The following is a 27,723-nucleotide window of genomic DNA, read 5'->3' as shown; positions in this document are numbered from 1 at the left end:
AAGGTGTTGGAAGGTGGGTTGAGACTAGGAGAAAGTCCATCTTTATCTTACAGTGATTCTGGATGTGATGGTAAAATGAATGGCATTAGACTAAACAAAAAGATATTAATGCACTTATAGGTATGAACTTGAGAAATAAAAGTGTAAGTCACCTCACACTTCAGCAAAAACCTTGGAAGAGAGCAGGTAAGATTCTGATAGCAGAATTAGAACAGTTTAAGCCAAAATACAAAGTTCTTAATAACACTCCAGTTTCACCGGAAGGTTTAACTTTCCTTGTAGTCATTAGAAACACGAAGCTGAAATGTGCATATAATAGTGGTCTCAAGGAAAGGGAAGTCTAAAAGGAGAGATAAAAAGTGAAGTCTAAAACCAGCCAAATAGTCCTGGCTGCAGAAAATTAATAGCTCTTTAAAAATGAGTGATGCCAATTCCCAATGACTTGGCTAATGGGAACTGAGTATACTCACATAGGAAAATGTGAGAATTCCTTTAAATCTTATTAGGAATTAAATTCATGAAGTGTTGAGTTGCCTCTCTTGTCAGCAAAAGGGAAAGCCCATGACTGGGCTTAGGCTGTGATTTTCTTTCATTACAAAAGACACTCTGGCCTGTTTAGCAGGATATGCAATATGCTGAATTGTGAAGACCTGCTTAGTAACACTCAAGTATACTCAAGCACAGACTCAACAGAGAAGCCTTTGTGAGATCCCTTAGAAATAAAACCTAACTGGAAGTACAGTAGCCCCACATCACAATCTCTTAATTTTAGAAAAAAACCCTAAATTTATATATCCCTTTATTTTACTATAACTTTGTCATGACTATACTAGAGCTCAGTGTGATTCAACTAGCTCCAAGCAGAGTAGGTTTGAGGTTTTAATATGCCATCTTGTGACAGAACCATTTTGGCATATATTAAACATTGTATGCATCTGTCATGTTGTATGTAGATAACACCAAGAACGAAAAAACTGTATTTCAAAAAGGCTTTTGGCTTTCTAGTTAATCTCATGTTGTATGAAATCTTTTTTTTTTTTAACAAAATCTAGAATATAAAAATGTCTTTGTAAAAAATTATTTTAAAGATGTTTTGCCTCCACTGAAACAGTAAAAAAAAAAAGAAAACTAAAATGTTTTTTCATGAAAATGTGAAAATAGAATGTTTTAAAAGTATCAGAACTTTTCCTATTTTTCTCCTCCTTGTTTCTTCTTAAGAAGGAATGCATCAGGGAAGTAGACACATTAATTGACAGACCACAATTTACAATCAAGATGTTTCTCACAAGCTGTGATATGAAGATTTATTTGCTTTAGTTTGTCTGCCAATAACAAATAAAAAAATAGAAAAATGCAACTACATTACTAAACTATATTAATTAACTTAGGCTTTTCATCTTCAGTCTATAGATACATTTCTGTGGTAGGTTCCATGCTTATATACAGACTTGGAGCTTCCAACTGATTTCCAGGCAAAAAACCCCAATTTTCCTTTTTCTAAATGTCCAGTAGCATCATTTGTGGATTGAATTTTTACAGTGTTCCTTCCCTTTGGGCTTACTGACCTAAACCTTCACTGAAAAAAAAGGCTATTTTTCACTGCTAATAAGTGTTAGTGATTAAAGAACATTTCCCAATTTCTTTCTTGATATTTTTTTGCACTGTGTCTCACTCTCTCATTAGGTAAATTGGTACTTTAAAATAATAAATGCAATTTTTAGACAAGATTGGACTGCAAGAACAGTACAAAATATAGCAATACAAGAGCAAAAAAAAAAAAAAAAAGAGACAATAACATTCACCAAATCAGAATCTTTTAGGGTTCAGAACTGTTGTAATGGCTCAAACCCCAGAATTTGTTATCCCTGTAAAATAGTGTCTGTTAGGCAAGACATTTGTTAATAGAAATAAATAGCAATATCTTGACCCAAGAAGCTCTAAAGGCAAATGAAATGCCTGTAGATTGAAGTAGAGCTTTCATAAACTCCAAATTCTTGAGCCAGAAATCCTCCTCCAGTTTTATTACAAGTGAATCTGGGATGTTATTCCTTCCTTATAAAGTTGCAGACATAAAATACAAGTTGTTTTGTGGGTATAAATTAATATGTAGTATGTTGATAGACATTTGATAGCTCTGAATGAGTAACAAGAAATATTTCAATGAAACAAAGCATTACTATCTCATAATAGGAGTCTGAATAGTGAAAAGCCTAATATAACAAGGTAAAGAACTTATTAAAGTAATAAATAGAGGGTTATCTCTCCAATATTCATAAACTAAGTCCTTAACTCAGTCCACAGCAACCAACATTACATAGCTAAATCTTTGAAGGACTTGGAAGACAGAATACCTTTTGCAGGATGTGTGTGCATTTTATTTGTTGTGGTTTGTAACTCATTTTTAATAGAAAAATATTACAGAAGGAAGTCATTCGCTCTAATACTAAAAGTTGTTTTGGTAGCACATAATAGTTATGAATGTTATTACGGATAACACAGCAGGAAAATACATGGAATCTAGTCATAATAGCAGAAGATGACAGACTTTTTAGTTCTGCTGCTCGGTTTGCCTCTTCATATCAATGTCTACTATAATTCCTGTCAATCTGTTCACCTATGTTCTGATTTACACCCATTGCTAAATATGTTCTGCACTCTTGAAATACCAGTTACGCTTTTTTTGACAAAAAGCTACTTATTATCAATATTATGGCAATTTTATAATATGAGAGGTTTTGTTAAAAAAACAAACAAAATAAAACTATTGCACCAATGGGAGACCAGGTGCTCTATGATTCAATGAGTAGATGCTTTCAAAGGAGGTACTATGTATCTTTCTACTGTGCTTTTAGAAGCATCTTACTGTGATCTTAGCATTCCATACTGCTTAATTGTGCTTAATTATCTTCTATGTCTTCTGCCCTTAAAGATAGATAAGTGGCAGTTCTTCAGTTCTTAAAATGGAGGATGACACGTGCTATTTCATCTCATTTACTCAAAGTGAAGAAGGGGGGAAAAAAAGTTGCTATGGACTTTAAATACCTGCCAGTGACAAATTACTTCAGAATCCCTTTGGAACTATTAATAGCCAGTGCTGCAACTTTAGTTCTTCCCAAGCGAGGGAAAACATTTTAAATGAACTAGTGCAGTGAGTGGTGAGAAACTCCTTGATGCATCTCATGCATTTTTCATCATTTCATGCAATTATTTACCAAGAAATAGTGTAACAGCAAAGACTCTCTTTCAGTTCCTTCAATTCCACCTGATTACACTTTAAATTCCTAATCAGTTCTTCTAAGTTACATATATGTTACTGCTTTTCTGTAGGTTTTGAGCATCTGATCTGGAGATTAGAATTGTAATAACAGTCACAGTACAAAGTCACCCTGGCTTCTCTGGAGTGATGAGGGGGAAATTTGTGCCCTCCCTCCTCATTTGGCTCAAAACTGCTGTCAGATAGAAGCTGAGTTTCAGATTGCTGCATGAAAGTTGTTTCACAGAAGTTGAGGAGTCCTGGACAATCTTCCTCACTTTATCTAGCATTTTGCTCTTTTCAAAGTACAGTTTTCACTTGAGGCTACAGAGAAAACTGCAAAAGAAGCCAGAATGATTGTTGGCAAAACAAAAGCATCATTAGGACTGATTCTCTCTGCCAGTCAACAGATATTGCTCTAGATTGTCCCTGTAGGTTTGCTGCTGCTAGTTTTTTATTAAAAATAGTAATAATTTTCAGTCTGGTCCATATAGATTGTCAGCAGTAAGTACACTTAAAGCAAAGAATATTGTCAGCAAAATTCATATTAACAGGCATAACTTCTGAAAGCAGAATAGTCACGTCCTTGCTTAAAACCTTGCCAGTTAGTTATACGAGGCAGCTGCCATTACTATGGTATTTCAGAGCTCTTCCTGAGGCAAAAACTGCTGCAAGTGCAGTAGTAATTTTATTTAGTTATGGACAGAATTGGAAAATGTTCAGTTGCAGCCAACAAAAATTTTAGCTAAACGCTGAGAAAGCATCAAGCTGGTTTACTGGCATATTCAGAAAGGTCATGGAAAGTCACTTCCACAGGTGGTGTTTTTGTGAGGAGAACTAACTTCTAGAAAAGAGTGGAAGTGATTATTAGTAGGTGTTGTGTTGTAAGTGAATGTCTCCTTTTTGTATAATTCTTGTGTGCATTTCAGGAGCAGAACCATTGAGACTGATACCACAATGGAAACGAGCCATCTTGAAACACAGTTACGCCTTGTAAAAACTTAATGAAACATCATGTCTGTCAGCAAACATCCATCCAAAACTACCACCCAAATCAGCTGCCCTTCTTACTGCAAGATGAGCTATATTTGCTAGGTACATGTAAGAAGTGATTTATTACATCATCCTATATAACTTGTGGTATCCAAGATTTGTGCCCAAAGGCAAAAAATACAATAAAGGATTATCCACCTCAAGTCTTCTGGAACAGCATCTGGCAGACTGCCGAGACTCTTTAGGGAAAATGAGAAGAGAGCAAATGACAAGAACAACCTATGCTTAAGTCAAAGATCCCACCCAACATGTCTCACTGTTTGACTGTGACAGTTTCTTGTCCTCTGAGCAATGATCCTACTCTGTCCAGGATTTCCTAGTGCTTGGAGGCTCAGTTTCTAGTTCTGCCTATGCTCAGTTAGAATTCAAAAGAGATGCTTGTCCCAAAAAGCCTCATAGCTGCACATTCTAACATGATAATATTAATTTTTAGTGGTCTGCAAATTGAATTCACCTGTCAGTGGAAAAACTAATTTAGTTTTCTCATTTAGTGTGCAAAAACTTGCATCCACTGTTTTTCACCACCTCAAAAGGACTGAGGATGATAAATTAAGCAGTACAGTTTAGCTTTGCAGGACCTACCTTAGGAAGTCCATGTCTTTTTCCTCCAACAAAGCCTGAGATCCTTCAGTCAATCAACCCCAGCTACTTACTTTCAACTGCTGAGTGTCTATACCCAGTATCTTTTCTGCACATTTTAAAAAATATGCTTAGCTCAGCATAATTTATATTTGTACCATTGACATGTTCTTTAAAGTGTATTAAGGAATCTGAGACACACTCAAGAAACATAATCTGCTTCAAACATCTGGTGGGCTTGCACCTTTTTAGAGGATGGAAAAAGGATGGAGACAAAGGAGGTGTAGAAACAAAGGCATTAAAGAGCAAATGAAAAGCAGCACAGCAGGAATCCTGGACCTGCTAAAGGGAAACCTGTAGGCTGTGTCCCTGCAGGAGGTACAACCACTTTTTTTTCAGAAGTGTATGAAAGAAAATACTGAGGGTTTGGGCTGTAGCATGGCTCAAAGATTTCTTAGACACTAACCTTTGCATTCCTACTCAGTCAAAATCTTGTCCCACAGTAATAGCATAATTACCTACAGTTTTCCTGTGGAAGAAAGGAGTCTGGTGTGTACTTAGTTTCCATTCTTCCATTCTTACTTCTGTCCTCTGCCTTTTTTTCAGTTGAATATTTCCTGTTATAGTCTCAACAGCAACATTATTGAATGATAAGTGACATGGAAAATATCAACCAGCATCAGAAAACTTTCATTTACCTTGATGAGCATTTACTGTTATAGAGCATAGTCTAAGGAGAAGTTTCAAGAATATAAAGGGGATCTACAATGTTTAGTCATGAAGTAGAACCATCCATTTTCATTGCGCACTCATAATTAATTTGAAACTGGAGTTTGTCTATATCATTGAAATAAGACAGAAATAGCATGGTGTGGAAGGTCTCTGTTGTACCAAAAGTTTTAAATCCAAACCACAAAAAGTAGCAGGGAACAGTGAGGGAACATTGCCTTGGAAATCTGATTCTCACAATCAAGACCTCCCTGGAAAATGCAAAGGTGAAATCAGGTAGTAAGCAATGTGTGGAAATTTCTGTGATCCTGGAGTTATATACTAAGTTTCAAGAACAGAATTGAAAGAAGGTAGGTATGGAAGGTATGATAGAAGTTATATTACAACAACAATATCCCCTGAGATACACTTAAGGAGTATACCAGACTCCTTCATACACTGGTGGAAGTGCACTTTTTGGGATGATGGTAGAATAAATCTCAGAGTTGGGAACAAAGGAGCTAGAGGAACAAAGACACTAAAGAGCAGAGGTATGAAGGGCATGGTCCTCTCTTGATATCTGCTGAAGAGAGAGAGATATACTTCTAAACAGTGATTCAACCCACCTATCTTAAATGCTTGTATGAAGGATTTAGTCAACTGTTGCAGCTGCTCATCACCATTGTCTAGAGAAATTGGAAGAACAAGTTGAAAAAATACATCAATTTTAGATGGAAAAGTGTTAAATAGTAAAAGGGGGAAAAATAGTCCTGCACTATACCCACCATGTATTTAGTCAGTTGGGTTTTTTTGAAGACAGGTAGTTTTTCATTATGATCAGATCATGTGTTGCTTGGTAGATTAAATGCAGCAAGACTCCTCGTGTACTGCTAGAAAGCATCCACTAGCAGCAGGAAAGTAAGATGAAAGAATTGGGATGAAAGACTCTACATGGAGAAAAAAAAATAAATTAAAAATATAAATTAATTTTTAAGAAATGCCTTAGTTTTAAAGCATGATTTATTTTTTCCCACAAGACATCTATAACATAATACCTAGTGTTTTCTTTAACATTTATTTCCATTCATTCTTTGATTGTAAGGATTCATCTGTCAGCAGATGCTCTCTTAACAATGCAGAGGATTTTGTAGTGACTGATATATTTTTTGATCGATGTATATAAAGTGGGAAAAATAATACCAAAATCTAGTTTAGAATATAAAAAAATGCTGCATCAGTTGTCTAGCCCAATTTAGATTCCTTTTAGTATCTGAATTTCCAGGTGGAATGATGAATATTGAGTCACAGTAGGATAGTTCCTTTTAGTAAAGGCCCTGAAGCACAGAAATACATGAAACTAACATTCAACCACTACACAAAAGTTCAGTGTGACAGATGTTTTTTGTTCACCATGCCTTTACTACTGAATAATAAATATAGGTCTATTTCTGCAAGATGTCTGCAAGAAAAAGAAAAATGGAGATACCAAAAGTCCTGCAAGATTCAGTCTTCTGCATGTCATGTGTATGATTCCATGTCTCTTGCAAACCTGAGGAAATACTAGAACACATGAAGTTTGTTCAAGCCATAGAAAACTAAGAGGTGAAATACTTCTTTAAAAGCCAAGAGGTTGTTTCAAAAAGAAAATCAATAATCAGAAGTAATTATGGGTTAATTTTATGTTGGATATTAGGAAAAGAACAGCCTATGCTATGATGATAATTAAAAAGTGGAATAGGGTGCTCAGGGAGGAGCACAGTAAACACCCATGGGGAGCACAAGGAGTTCCTGTGGAGGGTTTTCTTGTCTTATTTTTAAAAAATTGGTTATGGAAGGTTCTTCCAAGAATGGTTTGAAGACAGTTTGCCCCTTCTTTGTGCAAGCCATTGAACTAGATTGACCTCTTAATGTCTTGTTGGGTTCTATATTCTGCAGCTTTTAGGAAATATAAATTACTTGTTAGTATAGAACCAAACAACTGCGTTAACCCAGGTGGCAGCTAACACATACATTATTTCCATGCTGAATAGATAACATGTCATTAATGAGAGCACAGACATATAAATTCATGATTGCATATAGAGAAAGTTGCAACTCCTGCTGTTTGTAAGGAAATACTACTTTTATCAGAAATCATCAAAATTCCTCTGTGCATTTTGATTAAGAAATACACCTTTGGGGTAGCAGACTTTTAGGAGCAACTCTTTTTACTTACTTGAATGAATACCCTCATTTGTGCACCAGAGAAATGCATATGGCTCTGATAACTGGCTAAGCAGCAAACTCAGAAGTAAAGAGTCTTAGAGCTGACTGCCACCCAGACAAAAAGGTGCCGTGTGGTATATGGATCCTGGGATTGATGGAAGTCTTACTTGGCTCCTATGATGTTGAAGATCATCATCATCATCATCATCATCATGGCTAGGCTTCGCGAACGAAGATTTGAGAAGGGCTCTACCCACGCTTGCTACAAGCGCGCTGATGGCTAAAAAGGCCAATGCGAGATAGACAAGTCCGGTTGCAGAAGGCACAGCAGAAAGACTCCCCAGGTGATACAGACGAGACGCGATTCTTTCTGCATTGTCTTTTCTCCTCGAGAGTGATCCTGCGTGTGTTCTCAAAAGCAGCAGCAGCGTTATAGATGGTGTGTCTCCAGGCCTCCCGATTGGAGGCCAGGGTAGACCAATGGTGGTGATCAATATGGCCAAGGATGAGGGATTGTTTCAGGTAGTCCTTGTATCTCCTCTCTGGGCTCCTCTCCTGCGGCAGCCAGTGGCAAGTTCCCCATAGAGCATGATCTTAGGGAGGTGGTAGTCCTGCATCCTGGAGACGTGCCCTGCCCAGCACAGCTGTGTTCTCAGCAGCATGGCCTCAATGCTCATGACTGCTGCCTGTTCAAGGACAGACGTGTTGGTCACACAGTCAGTCCAGTGGATGTTTAGGATTGTACGGAGGCAGTGCTGATGGAAACGTTCTAAGAGATGCAAGTGGTGCCGGTAAATGACCCACGATTCAGACCCATATAAAAGAGTAGACGGTACAATGGCTCTGTAAACGCTGATCTTTGTGCTTTTCTTCAGGTGTTTGTTTTGCCACACTCTTTTATGGAGTTTACCGAAAGCTCTGTATGCCTTTGCTAACCTGTTGTCTATTTCTGCATCAATCTTATCGTCTGAGGAGATGATGCTTCCCAGGTAATTAAACTGCTGGATTGATTTGAGCTCTGTTTCACCAATGGTGATATGGGGATGATGGGAGACTTCCTGAGGTGCAGGCTGATATAAAACTTCTGTCTTCTTCAAGCTGACTTCCAGTCCAAACAGCTCAGCAGCCTCTGCAAAGCAGGATGTTAAACGCTGCAGAGCTACTTCTGTGTGGGCGATGAGGGCAGCATCATCAGCGTAAAGCAGCTCACAGACAAGATGATTTAAGGTCTTAGTGTGGGCCTTCAGTCACCTTAGATTGAATAGGCTCCCATCGGTATGATATCGAAGGTAGACACCGTTTTCATCATCGAGGTCTGCCGTGGCCCATTGGAGCATCATGCTGAAGAAGACTGTGAATAAAGTTGAAGATACACTTGTAACTAAGGCATTGCAGAGCCTGGACAATTAATCTATGTGTTTTCTTATACTGCCCAGCCAGCAAGTAGACTAAGGGTACAAGAAGCTGGAAGGGGCCATCACCAGGACAGCTGACCCCAAAAGACCAAAGGCATATTCCAGATCACATGGCATCATGCTCAACAATGAAACTGGGTGGAGATGGCTGGTAGAAGTGGAGGGGTGTGTCAGAGGGTGTGGGATGAGCATCCCAATGTTTGAGACTGACTGTTTTATCTCAACCCACAAGTTTCATCTTTACTCTGAATCTCTTCTCCATCACAGTGAGGGTGTTAGTGAGTGGTTGTGTGGTGTTTAGCTGCCTGCTGGATCAAACCATGACATAGGAAGACCAAGCAAAAGCCATAGTTGTTTGGAGACAGATTTGCTTTCCACCTTGCCAAGATTTTACCCCATAGTTGTCCAGTGTATTCCTAAATTTTGTCTTCATCCTGTTTCCTGTAGTGTATGAAATCTAGTATGTGAAATTGTAATAACATGGTTTTGATTTGCAGAGAAAAATAAGAGATAAAATGGACTTTATATGAAGTTAGTTTGGAAATAACCATGACAACTTTTCCTCTCTAAATAGTGTTTTTATCAGACTTCATGATAATTTAAAGAAAATGAAATTGCATTTATTAACATTGCTGGGTTTTTTATATTATGTCAGTTAATAATAATTTTGTTTCCTTATGTCTGTCAAAAATTCCATGTAGCACTGAAAGCAAATGCCTCTTAATCTGTGACACAATCTCATTTATTTTAATTACACAGAGTTCTCTGTATCACTTGCCAGTGAGTCCATAACTTTATTAGGCTTGTTCTTCAGTAAGGCCCAGTAAGCACTCATAGCATGGTTATGCATGGATAATAATAATAATAATGGCCAGTCTTCGCGAGCGAAGATCCGGGGAAGGTCTTTCCACCTTCCAGCCTGCGCATTGGATTTTTTAGGTGAGACACAGTGTGCGCGGAACTGAGCCCACCCTTTAATCCTAAGGTTCATCTGCCGGGGCCAAGCGAGCTTGGACAGTGGCAGCGAGGTCCTTAGGACGTAGGTGGGTTGCCTTTAAGGGCTAACGAGCCCCACCTGCCCGGGAGTGGCCCTGACCGGGAATCGAACCCGGGTCTCCGCGGTGACAGCGGGGCGCCTTTACCCCCTAGACCACCAGGGGCTCCCTATGCATGGATATGTTCTCAAGATTTGGCTTCAGTTCAGAAAGCATTAAGACAGCACTGTGAATGAGAGTTCTGAAAGTATTCCTAACATGGATATAGCTGATAATTTCTCAGTTTAAGAAATTGTACTTCATCAGCTATTACCTTGTTTCACACATCGAAATGCCAAGGCTTTCAGTTCTGTCCCTCTCACTAAGAGTCAACAGAAAGTGGAGTGTCAAGTAGAGAAAGCAGGGTGTCAGCAGCTGGCAACACAAAGAAGTGCTATTAGCCAATGTGCAAATGGGCAGTTGTTAATGTTAGAGATGCAGTGAAGCCCGAAGACTGACAGGATTGCTGTGTTCTGCAGCAGAGAAATGAAGAGGTAAGGTACCAGGCATCAGTAGCCCTGTCTTCACATCTTCAGATAACATCTCAGTTTTCTAAGAGCAAGAATGTGTCAATGGGGGAATTTTCATTTCATCTTTCAAATCCTGATTTAGTATGCACTATAACTTGAAGATAGACCCAAGAAGTTCTGTGATGAATTATAAGCACAGATACAGAGATTTCGAGAAATTTTCTCAGATTTGGTCCAGACTGGAAATCTGGTGTTCTCTCCTTTCACTTTAATTATAAATAAAGATTATATCAAGTTCTTCATGAGATGGTGACCTACTGTATGCTTTGTGAGACCACTTTGTAACTCGGTGGTACGCTTCAACCACTTGAACATCTCAGAAACTCTTCAGATATCATTCTGTGTAATTCTGCCTGATTTTTAATACCTTCCAGGACTTATTGGACTGTGAGAAAGCACAGAAATAACGACTCTTGTGGAATAGTTCTCCTTCTCATGTACTAAAGAGACCAAGTACAGCAAACTGAACACATTAATCATCTGGAAAGGTAGGAAACAGAGCTTAACCCAGCACTGGAAATTATGAGATCTGGGTCATATAACCCTTGACAAATTGTGTTCTTGTTGACAAAATAGAGACTTAACTGCTGTTTTCAGCATAGTAAAACAGAAACAAGGGCATACAGCTGATCTATCATGTGCTTTCCAACCCTTATTTTCCCAAATGATAATCGGCTGAAAAGATTTGAGTGTATTTTCTAAAACAGAAAACTTCAGGCCCTTCCCCTTAGGATAATACATAAAATATTAAGGTATTTGGTTGGTGAAAGCATACTGTAAGTAACCAGAGTAGGCTGTGGAAGGATTAGCAATAGGGGCTCCTTTGCATTTCTGAGCACTTCGCCTTCTCTGAAGTCACAATTTACCCAGGAATCCCTGCAGACACCCTGCCTTGCCAGGATGGATCTGAGCAGGAAAGGATTGGGCTGAAGCACTGGGACCAGATGTGGGGCGTAGCCATGGCACAGAGGTGTTGGCTGTGTAAAAACCAAAGAAATGCAATGGAGGTGTTATGAGAGACATGTATCTCCTAGTATCATCCTGAGTGGCTGAATGAAGTATTATGCTTCAAACCAAGAAAGTTTAGGCATTATTTTGCTTTGGTAATTTGGTTGATTTTCTTTAATGCTCCATTGTAAGTTGTGATGACAACCTGAAAATTGGAAGCCTTCATACAAATCCAAACTAATAACCTGCTTACTCAAAAAATGAAAATTATTATGATATTATAGAACCTCAGCAATAGTTTGGATTTGTTTAGAGGTACAGACTTGGGAACAGCACTAACTTACCAAAATAATTCCCATATCCCTTTCAGAATATAAACAAAGCATGTTTCTATACTGATAATGGAGTAGGCAGATGATCAACAGGGTTGGCACCTTTTAAATAGAATCACTAATGCTTTTTGTGTTGCAGTGATGTTGCAGCCTTATTGGAATTGCAAAGAAGATGAAGAAGGGCAGGAGAGGTGAACAAAGTGATAAAGGATTTAAAATGATCTCTTTGTGCAATATGCAAACTCCTCTCTACTTTAGTGCATTTGTTAGGTCTGGCTGAATTATTTGGGGTGAATATGTCACTACTTTTGAGGTTTTTCCATCAAAGGGATTACTTCAAGGTCTATTTGAAATTGAATCATACATGATAAATACTTTAGTAATCTTATTTTGTATTTACAAATTATATTAAGTAACAACAAATTGTTTGCAACCAGATGTTCACTAGTTCCACCAATCACAACAGTAGAGAAAAAGTGTCTACAAAATAATAAAAACTCAAAATGTATAAAAAACCCCCAGCCCTTTTAAAAACATACTTTTAATTTTAGAAAGCATCTATAAATGAATTGGCAATAAGAATTTTTTTAAGTGCCTTTCAGTGAATGTAGGAGATGAGGTAAACATGGTGAAGGTTTATTTGGAACTCCCTCTCTTCATAGTTAATTCAGGATTCAAGAATAAAATTTTCTTTTGATTGTACAGATTGCATAGCAAAGAATGTACAGACAGAATTTGGAGCTGAATTTCAAGTGGTCTATGGGAGGGACAATTTCTAGGGCTTTGAAACTGGTATGATTACACAGAAGTTATAGCTAAAGGAGAAAGGATTATTCTTCTATGGGTGATTTGAATCCAGAAGGCCAGACAGAAACAGAGCACTGGTACCTAGTTGTCCCTTATCTCTTTTCTTCAAACGTGTGAGCTGCATGCATTACAGTCCTGCCACAATTTGTCTTCTACAGGAACCATAGAGAATGAATATTCTGCTTAACATCAGTTTCTCTGAAGTATTCTGAAAGAGGGGAATGGGAATCCACATAGGTCCAAAATTTGGAGACCTTTCAACTTACAGCCTTGATTATTTGCAGGTAAAACCCTTCTGCAGCCTACACAAGCTGAAATAAATTTAAGTACCCTTAATTGTGCAGTCTGCAACTTTCATTCTGCAGGTGGATATGGATTCAGAATCCTCGATGATGCTAAATGTATAACTAAACATCTATATTTGCTCTTATTTCATGGAAATATCAGTATCCTAAGAAAGAATTTACTGATAACAAAGGAACTGAAACATTTTGCACTTCAGCAATGATGTTGACTCTGTAGTAACATGAACTGTAAAAGTGGGTACCCTAAAGGTACAAAAAGAGGTCCTTGACTAAATCCAGAACACTGATTTGTTAACTGGAATGACAGCGTTTCATAAAATTAATCTTCATTACTATGATTCCTCTTTGAAATAGATGGAACTGTTGAGTTATTTTGATTCTTTTACTGAAAAGATGATCAGAATTTGACAGAACAATCCTAATTATTTAGAACTCTCCGAATTTTTATTTATTACTTGTTGTGAGAGACTGAAATTGTTAAATGGCTCAAACATTGTTAAGATCACTGAAAGAGTTTTATCCACTGTAGCAAACTGTGCAAAGAAGCAACTGCTCATGGAAGTCCACCCCCCTCCAGATATGCCTACTAATTTGGACTGTGATGGGAACTTGAGAAGAGATAAAGTAGTCCAATTATCCCAGGAGAAGAATGTATCCACAAGTGTGAAAGAGTGGAATGTTGATGGCTCAGGTAATCAAGATGTATAAAGAAATTGCCCAGGTGATGAGGGCTGCACACCCACCACCTCAGGCTACAAGCTGGGTGTTGAACAGGTTAAGGAAAGAGGCAAATCCTGTGCGGTGGAGCAGTGTTTCTTTGTCTTAACACAAATGAGACAGCTGTGATAACTTCCCTCTGGGGAACTACCAGAACAATTCCCATGTAGCCTGAAGGTATTAATCTCTGCCATGAGCCATAATGGTCCATAATGGACTCACCTGTGCTGACAGTAATAGGCAGCTGTAACATCTTAGAAGGTGTCAAAGACTCCTGAAATGTTCTCTGATCCAGTATTACATCATCCAGTGTAAAACTCCGTGCCTCAGGGGAGGTACAGGGGTCTTTCTACCTAGTCTAGGCATAATAAACATATCGTGCTTCTTTGCTCACCCACAGACTTCCGTCACCACACAGGCTTCTTCCCTCAGCACCCTGGACTTCCCTTGACAGATCCAGACCACAACCATCACATCAATAAGACTGGGACTCTCACACTGAGAAAGCCACACAAAGAGGATCAACGGGATGCTGTAGGAATCCATGGAGTAATAATACTTTTTCTTCTTCCTCTCTCTGTCACTATCTCTCCTCTGCTCTCTCTTTCTGTTATTTCTTTCTATCTCTCTCTATCTTACATTTACTGTTAAATAAAAATCCATACTATTGACTTTGGCATATAGTCTTGTTTGCACCTTAATTTGGGCAGAGGCATCTCTCTAATAATGTTAAAGAACCTGGTCATAACACTTGTATTCTTAAATTTTTCTTTTGTTATTTTTACCTATGTGAATTGTACCTAGCAGATGATAAATGCATTTTAACACAGGTTTTAAGAGAAATATCATAAAAACTGCTTAGAGACAGGGGAGTGCTAAAATACCTTATAATTCAGTGCATCCTTTATTGAAGAGATTTGACCTCTATCTCCCTATTTCAAACAATGATCTACAGCAGATGTAGGGTTAAAAAAAATATAAATAAAAAAATATCTATTAGCAGTATTGTTTTTGGGAAAAAGTAAGTTTGAATAGGATCATATTTCACAACTAACTCAATTAACTTCAGAGAACAATGCATCCTGCTTTGCTCCTCATCTAGATAGTTCACTAGATAAGAATGTACTGCATGCACAGGGTAACGGGAAATATGTTTTTTAAACTATTTCAAGAAATTATATCCTGGCTTGCTAGGTATTGTTTTGATGGAAAGAAACCCAAACTATAGGTCCAAAATAAATCAGTGTTTATCATAATGTTTTAAATGCTGATAGACTTCTATTATTGTTGTAGTAAAAACAAACTACCATATTTGATAGTTTTATCATTAAAGAGAGCATCGGTAGAACTGAGAGTACAATACTCATATTTCATTGCTGTCTTTAGGGCAAACAAGCCTTTCTGCAGCTTGGTATGCTGTTTGATGGAGAAGATAACACATTAAGTCTTGATTCTGTAAATAAGTGAAGTTAGTTTGGCTGCACAGGGATATTCAGTCTGTGTGTGACCAGTTCTAAGACTGGATCTTATTTTTAATGACTTATGACAAGAGGTTTTATATCTCTTCTGTGCACAGTATTTGCCTGCCTTTCTTGTTTTTATACTCACAGAATCACGAAATCACAGAATCATCCAGGTTAGAAGAGACTTTCAAGATCATCTAGTCCAGTTGTCAACACAGCACCACCACAATCACCCCTAAACCATAACCCCATGTGCCTCATCCAGACACCTCCTGAACATTTCCACAGGTGTTGACTTTGACACCTCTCTGGGCAACTTGTTCTAATGCCTAACCTCTTTTTCAGTGAAAAAATTTTTTTCTAATATCTAATCTGAACCTCCCCTGGTGCAACTCGGGGCCCTTTCCTCTTGTCCCTTCAACTTGACACAACAGAAGAGCCTGACCCTCACCTCACTACAACCTTCTCTCTCTGTCTTTCTACTACAAATATTGTTTCTCAGGGAAAACAAATGATACCAGAGTTCTGAGATGTAACAGGACTAGTACTGCTTGCAATGGAATGTACCATGGAAAATTATGTATAGCTGAGCCAAGTGATTTAAAGGAACTAGCCAAGCAAAGAAACAATGAAGAAGGGAACTGAAGCAGCCAAACAGGCAACACCAGGTTACTCTATAACCAGGTGTATTGTCATAAAGTCCATAAGGTACTGCTTTGGGGGCTCCAGACAGAAACGACCACCAGAGACCCTTGGTGAAGCCTCTCAGAGACATTATAAGGATATGTATATGTGCTGCTAATAAGTGCTGGGAAAGGTCATGAATATGTAACAGGAATGCAGGGAATGAAAATGAATAATCACATAATGTAAATATATAAACTGTAGCAAAGGTACCTCTGTGTGCACTTTTGGTGAAACGATTCCTAGGGCATCCAGCACACAGAAATTGTCCAATGCACTGTAATAAAAGAATTGCTACTTGCTAAAACTCACAAATTGAGTCTTAGACGTTTCTTTTAAGAGCTGATTTTAGTCAACACAAAGATAGGCCCATGGCCAGTTGTTTATGGTCGGCTACCTTACTCTCAGCTACTACTACTAGACAAAAATCTCATTTGGTTTTCAAGCCTTTCTCTTTGGTTACTGTTGCTTACTCTTACATGCTCACTGGCATTTATGTTCAAGTTTACATTTATCTTAATTTTTTAAAATTCTGCATTGCGTTCCTTTGCTCAAATGTCAGGGTTTACAGGATGATTTGGAGAGGCCACCAGTTTTAACATCTCAGAGTTTTGCTGAGTGATTTTTAAAAAGTCTCGCTCTCAAGAACAAGGGCAAGTTTATTTTACCTTTTAGATTTGGATGTACTCAGATGAATGAAAAAGTTGAGGTCTTGTAACTCTTGTGTTGCTTACTGGCTTTGACTCGGGACATGTAATCCCATGTTATGTGTGGCTTTCTGACTGCAAGACTTCTGGCTCTCCACCCTCCTCTTAAGTCAGACTGCAACTCTTGGATACCACACAAGACCCAGCAGTGGATGCTTGGGAACAGAGCAAGAGTAAGAAAAGTGCACTTCTCCCTGTGCCTTCTGTGATAGTTTGAGTGTTAGGTAACGACAGGGCTTATAGTCAACCTCAGGAGAACTGCACTTGCTGCCTAAAAATTTTTAATTTATTTCATTTTTTAAGAGCCTTTTACAATTTTGGCTTCACCATATCCTGGGGAAAGAACTTTACAGATTCATTTATATGTATTTCCTTTTTATTTAAGTTCTTCATTCTTCCTCTCTTGGAAAGACACTACTGATTTTTTACATCTTTTTCATAACACCCCTATTTTAACTGTTCTCCAGCTCATAACTCCTAATCTATTTAGTTCTTTTACAGAAGCAGTTTCATAGCACCAATCATTCTTTTCGTGCTTCTCTGTGTTGTTTTGATTCTGCTACATTTTCTTGGCACAGAAGTGATCAAAATAATCCACAGATCATGAAAGATTGTTATTCTTGTCTCATTTTCTATATTTTTCACCACCATTTCAGCACCAGATGTGTTTGTGACTCTGTTGAACAATGAGAAGATGAACTGTCCACAGTGGTTCCAAAATCTCTTTTCCAAGGAACAAGAACTAGCTTGGTGTCCATCAGGGTATAGGAGCAGGCAGGATGGCTTTCCTACATAGGTTTTTGGATACATTTGTATCAGATAAATCAGCAGGTATCTATCTGCAGGGTAAGCCCTTCTGTTAATACCATTACTTTATTCATTGTATACCTCCCTTGTTTATTTCCCTGATGTACCTGACCTGCAGATACACTGACTTGAGTTGCAACTCTGTCTTAAACTGTGGTAAAGTCATTCCTAAATCTACTGGTTTTGGTTTTTGTTTGTTCCCCATCACAGAAAAAGCTTATCCCTCTTTTTCTAGCATTGTAAATCCCCTGCAGCACTTTCCTCTTTCTGAGCTGAACTGTTTTATTGCTTGCAACTTTGCATCTTGTTTGCTGTTTTGCCTGGGGCTTCTCAAACTTATTATAGAATGTTAATAAATGCCATCTGCTTTTCTGTATTATATGATGAAAGATACAGGTCTTCACAATGTATCTGCCATCTGACTTTCAAATATGTATACTTTCTCTTAAGAATGTAAAATTATATTTTGACTAGTATTTTTTGCAGTAACTTGAATCTAGATTTATCTCATTTAACTTCAGGGACCTACTTGAGGTATCTATAATATGAATGTAGTTGTCTTTGTTTCATTGTGGAATCAATGTAGTGGAAGTATGTACATGATGATTCATCCTATGTAAGAGTTGGCTCATCTTCTCCAAAATACCTGTCTTTCCCTAGCTGATACTCCATACTCAGAGCCTCACACTGTTGTGCTGATAACTGAGATGCTCCGACTGCATGCTGATGTTAGATGAATTGATTCCAGGCTGGGATATTCTAAAATGTGAATTCTTCAGAGACACAAATTATTGAAAATCTTAGTTTTCAATAAAGAAAATCAAAATAAAGGAAAAAAATTAAAAAAAAATAAAGGGAAAAAAAGGTTCATAAATTTCCTGTTTTGTCAAATCAGAAAAGGTATAAAATATTCTCAGAATGATCTTGACAAAGATCAGTCCTTTTTGTGAGCAGCTTCTACCACAGTTGTTATTGCTGTTACCTCCAGACAAGACAAATACATCCAAGTATAATTGCAGTTGGCATGGATAAAAGAGTACAAACAGAGCTCAGGTGCCACTTAAAAGAAGAGGAATAATTATTTTACCATATTCTTCACCTACTAAAAGTCATCACTCTCACCTGTCCTTGACCCTTGAAGAGAAAGAAAAAGCGAGAGAACAGGTTTTAAGGAACACTTCCTTTAACAAACTGAGAAAATTAGGTAATTCTGCTGGATAGAATAATTGGCATTTTTCTATTTTAAGTACAGATGAATGGCCAGTAAGGTGCTTGTTTATGTGTAACTATACATATGAAATTATTCAATAGACTACCATTAACTGTAAGAAGGGCTGTATACACTACCTGATGATACAGAACTGAGAACATTCCCAGCCACATACTGTCTAAGTCAGAGAGCCTGTGTTAGTATAACTTTTTTACTTTTACCTTGGTAGAGGGAAGCCTGGAGGAATATGGTCCTTGAAGGATTACTGTTGTAGCCTGGAACAAAAATATCTGGGAATATCATAAAGGACCCTAGTTTTCTGCAGAAATTATTTTATTTTATTTGTTTTGAATTCTCTGTGCACACTTGAGACTGAAAGAGATAATAAATAGGTTGATCCCTGCATTAAAGCAAAAGGAGATTTCATTAAATAACTAATTAAGGTTTTCCCACCTATTATGCAAAACACCTTTGCTGACCTACTACAGAATTAAACAATTACTGACAATTAATGACTGAGTTGTTTGCTGGAGGTACCAGCTTCATTTCTTCTTCTGGTTAGCAGCTTAAGGGGGTTGTACTCAGAAGAGTACTTAGATTAAATGTGTCAGAGCTAAAACGCTCTTTCTTTCTTTTTGAAATGAAATGTTTCTGAGAATGCTTTGCTTCTGTCACGTGTGCAACCACAAGGTATGAGGTAGGTGTTTGTCCTACCTAATCCGTATCTGCTTGCACAAAGAGACAGAATACCATCAATGCTGGTAAGTTTTCTGTTTGTTCTTTGTGGTGGTTCTTGTAAGAAAGATATAAATGTGAAGACAGAAAACTCTATTAAACCACTGAAAATGTACAGGATCTTTTATTAGTTTTAGATTGGAGAAGTCAGAAGCTGCAGAAACATACAGAAACTCAAAAAATTGCTGTCCACCCATCCCAGTATTAAAAGTGTGGAGGCGCAGGAGCATTCAACAGACCTCTGAAAAGACAAAAGAGAATAAAGGGGAGATGGAGAGCTTACTGTTGAATACAATTTAGTGTCTAAAGTTCTGAAAAGAGCTATTCTCTTTTAAATAATCCCTTCTGAATGTATCAAAAAATAAGCTAGCCAGATGCTGGCTTCAGTGTACAACAGCCTTTTTATACTGGCAGCACTAGAAATAATTGGTATCTCTATAGCATCAGGCAAATGGGTTCTATTGAATAGTCAGATACAAAAATGTGTGGGAATCTGTTGTCAGGGAGAATCTTCAACCATTGTGTTTTCTAATAGCAATGAATCGGGCAGTGCAAAATGATTCTTGCCAGATCTATTATAAGGGATTTGGTATGGATGAGGCTAGGCAGAAGGGAAGGAGGTAAAATTCTCTCCCATTGTTCAGACCATCTCTTAGATAAAGAGGGAGACTGAATCCTCAAGCTCCAGAGACTTTATGACTATATTGGAATATATACAACAGAGGATTCAGAGGCCATTTCATCAGTACATGCACACATAAACTCAAACTGTCAAAGTTGTGAGGGAACTGGGCTCAGGTGAGACAGTACACTTACAAACATATGCTTGGTTTTAAACACTGTTGGCACATTTTGTAGCAGGGAACAGCTGTTGTTATGATTGTTTTAAATATCTAAGCACAGAAAAGGACAAGGGACCTCTATAAAATGTGTGACAACAATAAAAAGTAGAGGCTTAATGGAGTTTTCTTAATTTCAATTTATTTAATTAAGGGTGTGGGATTAAGAATCAAAGGCATTTTAATATTCAGTGCCTAGAATATCTTTTACATGTTTTGTCCTGGTCATTGCTCATGAAGAAAATTTAATATAGTTTAACTTCACAAAGCCTTAGATTTCGATTCTAATCTTGTCAGCATATTTATTTAAAGGACTTAATATGTCTTCCAATCCTTTTTTAAAAATGACAATTATGTTTGACAACGGATAAGAACCACGAGCTGCAAAATGTTTAGTTTTCTTCTAAGTGGAGTATGAAAACATGTAATTTTGGTTCACCAAGTGTCCAATGAATTTTGTACTTGGTTTTCTCTGTTTCATCAATTGCATTAGCTGAAGGAGCCCTAAAGGGATAAAATAAGAGCACTGAGGTTTAGGAGACAAGAGGGTGAAAGAAATTCTTACTATGCCTTACCGTAACTGGAAATTGAATACAAGCTAGTAAAATGTTTCAGCACTCACCAGTATCTAGTACACATAGCAATAACAACCTATGATTAGTTAGTGGCAATATAAACCAGGGACCATTTGGAGACCCACTCAAATGGTGCGACTCACATCACAGGCTTCAACTTCCTCACATTCCTTCTCCAAGACCAGAGTGATTGTGTTAAAATTGCTTAGTGAGACTCTTTTGTGCTTTTTCCCTAACTGCATGTGCTTTTCCCTAGCTGAGTGTGGGAATTGTCTAAGAAGCTACTAATTGCCCCAGGGCAAAACCTCTGGAGAACACATTAATTAAACACTATGGGTATCAGTGACCTGGCCTTCATGTGTTCACTACACATATTAAGCCAAAGATTCTTAGTACTGACAAGAAAAGGGTATTGCTTTCTATAAGGGGCCTTTACTTTTCAGTTTACATTTTGATATTTACAGGAAATTATATAGAAAAATAACTATTATAGGTGTGTAAAATGTAGGAAGTACAAACTAGGGTTTGAGTTGTGAAGGTAGCACATCTTACAGAAATTTAGGTATGTTTTCATTCTGTGTTTTATATGAAACAGAGGTTCTTGACAAAAAATCCTGATGATGAATTTAAAGACTACTGTAGTGCAAATATCCAGAGATGTGAATTACAGAGCACAGGTAGTCCTCCTGGTAGTATCTTATTTTAGGCATTATACTTTTATGTATAAATGAAGTATTTCTAACTCAGTCTGAGCCAAAACCACTGAACAGTCTCCATGTGAACACAAGGCAAGATATACAGGAATTTGAAGTGAATTTCTATCATTCCATCATTCTATTCACTAGAGGAATTTTCTTCTCACATTATACAAAATAAATAATATTTCATTTACATTGCATTTAGCTTTAGAAAAATTTGCTGTTGTCAACATGAAGGGTTCTAAGAAGTCCAAGTTCATTCTTTTGGGGGACTGAGGGAAGTGCTCTTTTCAATGATAATTACAGAAATCATGCTTTTTTGCTAATTTAGAAAGAAAAACAATCTGAAATGCTGGGTTTCCCCTTCAGACTATGAGATTTCTTTGAAACGTGAAAATACTGTTTCCAGAAATCTATATAAGCATTAGGGCTGTGTCTGAAAGCAATGAGCAAGAGAGGGGAACATTGTCACTGTTATGTTCTCTACTAATTGCCAGTCCCCTCTTCCAGCTCTCGATCCAAACCAAATTCTCTGCCACTGTGTTGGAGAGAGAAGGGGAATGCTGAACAGCTTGAAGTTTTGTAAAAAAATAAAAATCAAAAGCAATATATTTCTATCCTCCTTCACATAACTGTATTGTTCATTATACTCATACCTTCTTATTGAAAACGTGTAAACCAAAAATGGATCTCATTTTTCATTACTTTTTTTTTTTTTTCTCAAAAGGGTATTCAGAAGTGAAGACCATTTTAATTAGCAGCTTCTAGTAAGTCTAAGGTCTGTTATGTCAGACTTGGAAGAAATCGATCCTTTCATAGTGAGAGCATTACAAAGAATTCCAAAATCCTTTTTCAGTCCATGTGATATGTGCTGAGGTATATTCAGTGGGGAATATCTTCCATCACACCACACAGAATTTCATGCTAGTACATTAACATTAAGAATACAATTTTTTTTTCCACAAAGCTTTTGGTAAGAATTTATATGCACTGTCACATACTAGGGTTTCTCTGTGTATGTTCCATAGAATGTAGAATAATGATAGCATAAACCTGAGATACAGCATAAATGTCAGCACACTCCCTCAGCTGTCTCATATAACCAGTTCAGCTTCTTAATGTGTCATCCTAAAAGTAGCTATCTTATATCTGCTGTATTCACCTACAATAGAGAGGTATCCACCTCGGTATTGCTGCTATTTTAGAAAATAGCTTACACTGACAACAATTCTGTTTTCCTTTAGAAAATCCTTGAAACAAAATGGTTGTATCTGTTGCTTTCTTGTCTAAAGTAAGTATCTGTCATTTATACTGTGCCAGACCCCTTGAAAGGGCTTTTCAAAAGCTAATAACTATTTTTCGCAGCACTCAGTGTATTAGGATTTGCTCATTTGTCAGCTGGGTAACTGCAGATGTAGGAGGAAAAGTGACTTAGTCAAGGCTGCACATGAAGCTGGCAATAGCAATAGGTGTAGAGTTCAAATCTTTTCTTTCCACTGCTCTATTGAATGCTTTCCACTTTGTGAATAAAGACCATTTCATTCTGTTTTTCTCAGGACTGAGGAACTAATTCATCAGTGAGGAGAAATAAGTCATTTTTGTTTTGTTTTGTTTTCTTTCTTTTTACGTTAAGAAATTTTCTTAAATTTTGAAAATTCTTGTCCAACTAGACAGCAGTCAAAGCTGGTTTGCTATTTGCTTTGGAGATGACTGTTCACTTACTTCAAATTAGGTGACAGACTCCGGTACTTTGTCCAAAGAGAGGGTTCCTGAAGTTTAGGATGAAAGACCAGACTTTCCAAGGATAATAACTCTCTTTGCCAATACATTCTTGCTTGCATCAATAAGAAATATCACCTTTTTTTTTTTTTATACAATCCATAAAAGTGGAGTGGGATTTTATTATATTCATTTTATACCCCCTCTGTAAAGTAGAACAAAGCACTTTATTTTTAACAAAGATACATAACTGCATAAACAATGATTCATCTGTCCAAATATAGTCATCTATTAATAGTTCACAATACTCATGTACTACAACTAACCTGTTCAGATGTGGCAATCCAGGCTGAGATATCTAAGTTTACTGATGAGTGTTGTCAATGCTGCATTCTGTTACATACAGAAATTCAGGACTGTTTTTATTTCCCAGCCTAGCCAAAACATAGCAGTTTTTCATAGATTTTTTTCATGGCCATAGAGTAGAGTATATTGAATTCCAATGGCAGACAGCTTAAGGGGAAAACACAAAAAGGTGTTCACTTTTTTCTTCAGTTCTGTGATCTAACACAGGCTAAAAAGCAGACTAAACCCTGGAGAGTGCTATTAAGTCCATGAGGTGTCCAAAGGCTGATGGGCAGTGAACTCTGCTTGCAGAAGGTGCCATGGAGAACTTAATAATAAATTCACAGCACAGAGGTGTATCTGTGATCAGATCACTTCACTTGCATTTCATTTAACTGCCCTATTGGGAGGAGAGAGTATTATTAGGAACAGCCCCTGGTAAAATTTCCCACAAATACCTTGAGTATTGTCTGGAAAATTATGAGGAAGCAAAGGTGCCCATGAGCTTGCTTACAATTAATACTACAGATGTTTGCCTATCACTGAACCCAATTGTTTTGTTTAATAGGAGAGACTTAGCCTAAAAACGTAAGTTCAGCTTTGTCAAGTGCAATGTCCAATGAAGTCAACCCTCAGGGTTTTGGCCCAATATTATTTGCATGTTGTTTTTGTTTACATTACTTAGTTATTGCAATCTCTCTACTTTTCACTTCTATGTAATACACATAGCAGAAAAAATTTTCTATACAATGGTACTGACAAAATTTGAACCTTGTCTGTAGATTATGATTGCATTAATTCTGAAAGATAGTACCATTTGATCTTTTTTTTCTGCACTGTATGAAATGTCTTCCTTTCTTCTCACCTCTGTTAACATATCCTTTTATATCTAATTGATTTCTCATTCCATCCACATCTGCATAAATTTATGGTTCCATAAATCAGTATGCAAATGCAGGCTGAACAGCCCTACTGTGTAGGTGTGAATAGGTCACTGTTGCCATTATTAGCAGCACACCTGCTGATGTTGATGATTATTTATTGTGTCTTTGCTATATTGTGTCAGAAGAACCTAAAGATCATTTTGTTACCTAGAATTCCTGACTAAATTTGATAGACAACAATGGAAAGGGCAAACTCATATGAATTTTATCTCACTCAGCAATTACCAATTTTTTAAAGGGCAGGTTCAATTCACTGAGAAAATTCTTAAGATAGATTTTACATTTGTGTTCGTTACTTAAAAGGGTTATTTGATGGAAGAATTCATTTACATTATTTCATCAAGTAAAAGGTTTCTCTTGCCAAATGCTAGTCCTTGTACACAATTACATTTAGGTAAAACAAAACAAAACAAAACATGTTTTTTCCAGAATAATTTTGGTATGTGCATTTTCTAGTGTAAATTTTTCTAAGTATTAAGTCTGGGTGTTACTGACAGTAAACATTTCAAATTTTATATACTGATATTCCTAAACTGAAATTATGATATGCTTTAAACTCAAAATCTTAAAATACTTTTGGTAATGCAGTCTACTATGCAGATAAAAGCTACATACACACTGAACTGCATTAGTTACAGCCTGGCAGCGTGTCAATGGAAATGATCATTCCCCTCTGTTCAGCACTTGTGACATCAAGTCACAAGTCCAGCAAAGGGTCATTCTTAAGTACAATTCAGGGAAATCAAGAACTGGAAAACCAAAGGGACACTGAAAAAAATGGGCTTATTCATTCTGAAAACAAGGAGATTGATAAAATTGAAAGACTGTTTTCACCTATCTGATGCAGGATTGTTGAGGAGTCATACTCTTGGAGGTGCACAGCAAATGCTCCAAAGCAGAGATGCAAGTTGCAGAAAGGGAAATTCAGGCTGTAAGGAAAAAAATTTGCAATGATGGTGGAAGGAACACGGACGTAGGGCCCAAAGGCCCTGAGTGGTCCCCATCCCAGAGATACTGAAAACTTGATTGCACAAGTTTGATTGATCTGGAAGTCATATCCTCTGAGAAGTGTAAGGGTTCTGAGGAATGATCTGCTTTGTATTATATACAAACTGCTTCCTATTATTTGAAGCAAACACATAACTGATCAGCATTGCTGCAATCTCTTGCATTTTGTATTGCAATGTCTCACTTGCTGCCAAAGACAACTTTTATATTTTCCTGAGGTAAAACAGACATGTCTGTACTTTGCAACCTAAATTTCTAATGGAGGCTGCTTTTAGAACTGATGCAGTGTCAGAGACAAGTTTGCTTTACCGTGCAAAGGAGGTGGTATGTGTATTGATACAGATATCCTTTGACATGCCAAAGGTGTTTTCATTTTCATTCAAAAGAGACGACAGCAAGTGGCAGTGTATGAGGATTAATGTATACTTCAGTATGGTACTTTTCCTCTTTCCTGTGTTTTGACCAAATATTGCCTTTAAGCATCCTGAAATGGAATCCTTGGAGATAAAATGTAAGAAACAAGGGAGTATATAAAAGTATTCAGAAGCTTGAACAGTGCTGCAGGTATCTGAAACTCTGTTAGTGCTGCTAATGTTTTTGTATCCTCCCTATGTCTGTATCTCATGGACTGTTATTCATATGAGTTCTAGAATCCAATTTTCCCCAAAGTAGCTCATGCAATACTTGTATCAAATCCATACTGCTGGTCATTGATAAGTCTGAAGAAAGGCCACAGTGAAGATAGGGAATCATATTTTATTTGGGAATGTTTTGGGTTTCTTATAGTTCCCAAGGCCACAATGGATGGTGGCTCATTCCCATTCTCAAATTGCTAGACTGGGGATGCTAAGACATCACACCAACCTGATTTAGTCAGGATGCCTCATCAACATTCTTATTTTATCAATAAGAGTAAAAAAAGAGTCAGGCTTAATAAAAGGAAACGGAAAATATAAAGATAGTACAAAGAAAACAAAAAGGGGAAGATGGATAGAAGGAGATTTTCTAGAAGAAAATCTAGATAATAAAAGGAGTAGAAAAACAGGCTGAGAAAAAACTAGTGAAGAAATTATGTTCTGCACTTGGGAATCAATATATTGCAGCTTAAGAAGGCTGGAAGGAAAAAAGTCTTCTGAGCTTTTCATGTTAAACTGAATATATATTATTCTATTCTATCATGCAATGTCAAATGTCTCCTGAAAACCTAAATAGATTATGTCTACCACTTCAGTCCTATCTGGTCCCTCCATTCTCCTTATGATAAGACAGAGATTTATATTCTTATTCTCCTCTGATAGGTGCATCAATTTCTGCTGTCAGGTTGCCTGTCCGAATAACAAACACTATCACAGAACTGCTTTAAATGTAATATTGATAGATGTTGTTTGTGTGCTATTGGCATCAACTCACAGTCACTTCCCTACAAACTGTGACCTTCTCAAGAAACATTAATTTTCTATCTTTTCCATATTCTCACCATCAAGAACTAATTATGGCCATAGAGCCATCATTTGGGACATTTCTAGGAATTTTGTGCTTCCCTGTCGCTAAACTGATTCACTAAGCTGTTTGGAGTACCACATTCTCTCTGGCTTCAAAAAACCTGGTTTGCATTTTGGGGACAGAAGAGTTGCCAACATTGAACAAAGATGAATGTTTTCAGTGAGATCTCTGATCTGATAAAGCATTGCAAAATGTTCTCCTGCCTCTGTAGCTGCTGCTGCTGCCTGCCAGCACTCAGTCATGCCCTCTCCAGGACCTTGCACTGTCTCAGCTCCAGGCAGCAGGTCCCCACTCCTAATTCCTGCCTACTGCACACACCTACTTCCACCTTTCCTCTACTCCCAGCTAAATCATTTGTCCAAATACAGTTTCTTTCTCCAGATTCATACACTCTTCTGCTCGTTACTTTTCTCTCACAGAAGCTGTGAATGGCAACTAAACCTTAACTGAGTAGCTGGTCTTGACCAGTACAGTGAATGACAAAAACCTGGGTTCTTCCAAGATGTTGCTTCAGCTCCTTCTCTCATGGACCTACAGCAAGGAGATGTAAACACCTCCCAGAATGAAAAAAGGCAAGTTTTAATCTCTCTTGAGTGTTGT

The 27,723-nt window shown here is 37.4% G+C and overlaps 1 long non-coding RNA gene across 3 annotated transcripts; it reads left to right on the top strand.

Annotated features, from left to right (window-relative positions):
- The first annotated feature begins 1,124 nt into the window (after positions 1-1,124).
- On the top strand, positions 1,125-27,695 carry LOC126644912 (uncharacterized). 3 transcript variants are annotated; one of them, XR_007630043.1, is made up of 3 exons: positions 1,125-13,860; positions 14,287-14,435; positions 27,543-27,695. It is a non-coding gene; the product is annotated as an uncharacterized LOC126644912 (long non-coding RNA). The 3 variants fall into 3 exon arrangements; XR_007630042.1 differs by lacking the exon at positions 27,543-27,695 and having other exon boundaries at positions 1,125-13,148; positions 13,699-13,860; positions 14,287-14,565; XR_007630041.1 differs by lacking the exon at positions 27,543-27,695 and having other exon boundaries at positions 14,287-14,565.
- Positions 27,696-27,723: the final 28 nt, after the last annotated feature.

Source organism: Myiozetetes cayanensis, unplaced genomic scaffold (assembly GCF_022539395.1).
Source record: "Myiozetetes cayanensis isolate MyiCay16 unplaced genomic scaffold, myiCay2020 scf3, whole genome shotgun sequence".
In the NCBI taxonomy this organism is placed as follows: domain Eukaryota; kingdom Metazoa; phylum Chordata; class Aves; order Passeriformes; family Tyrannidae; genus Myiozetetes; species Myiozetetes cayanensis.
This window is presented reverse-complemented; position numbering and strand designations above follow the sequence as displayed.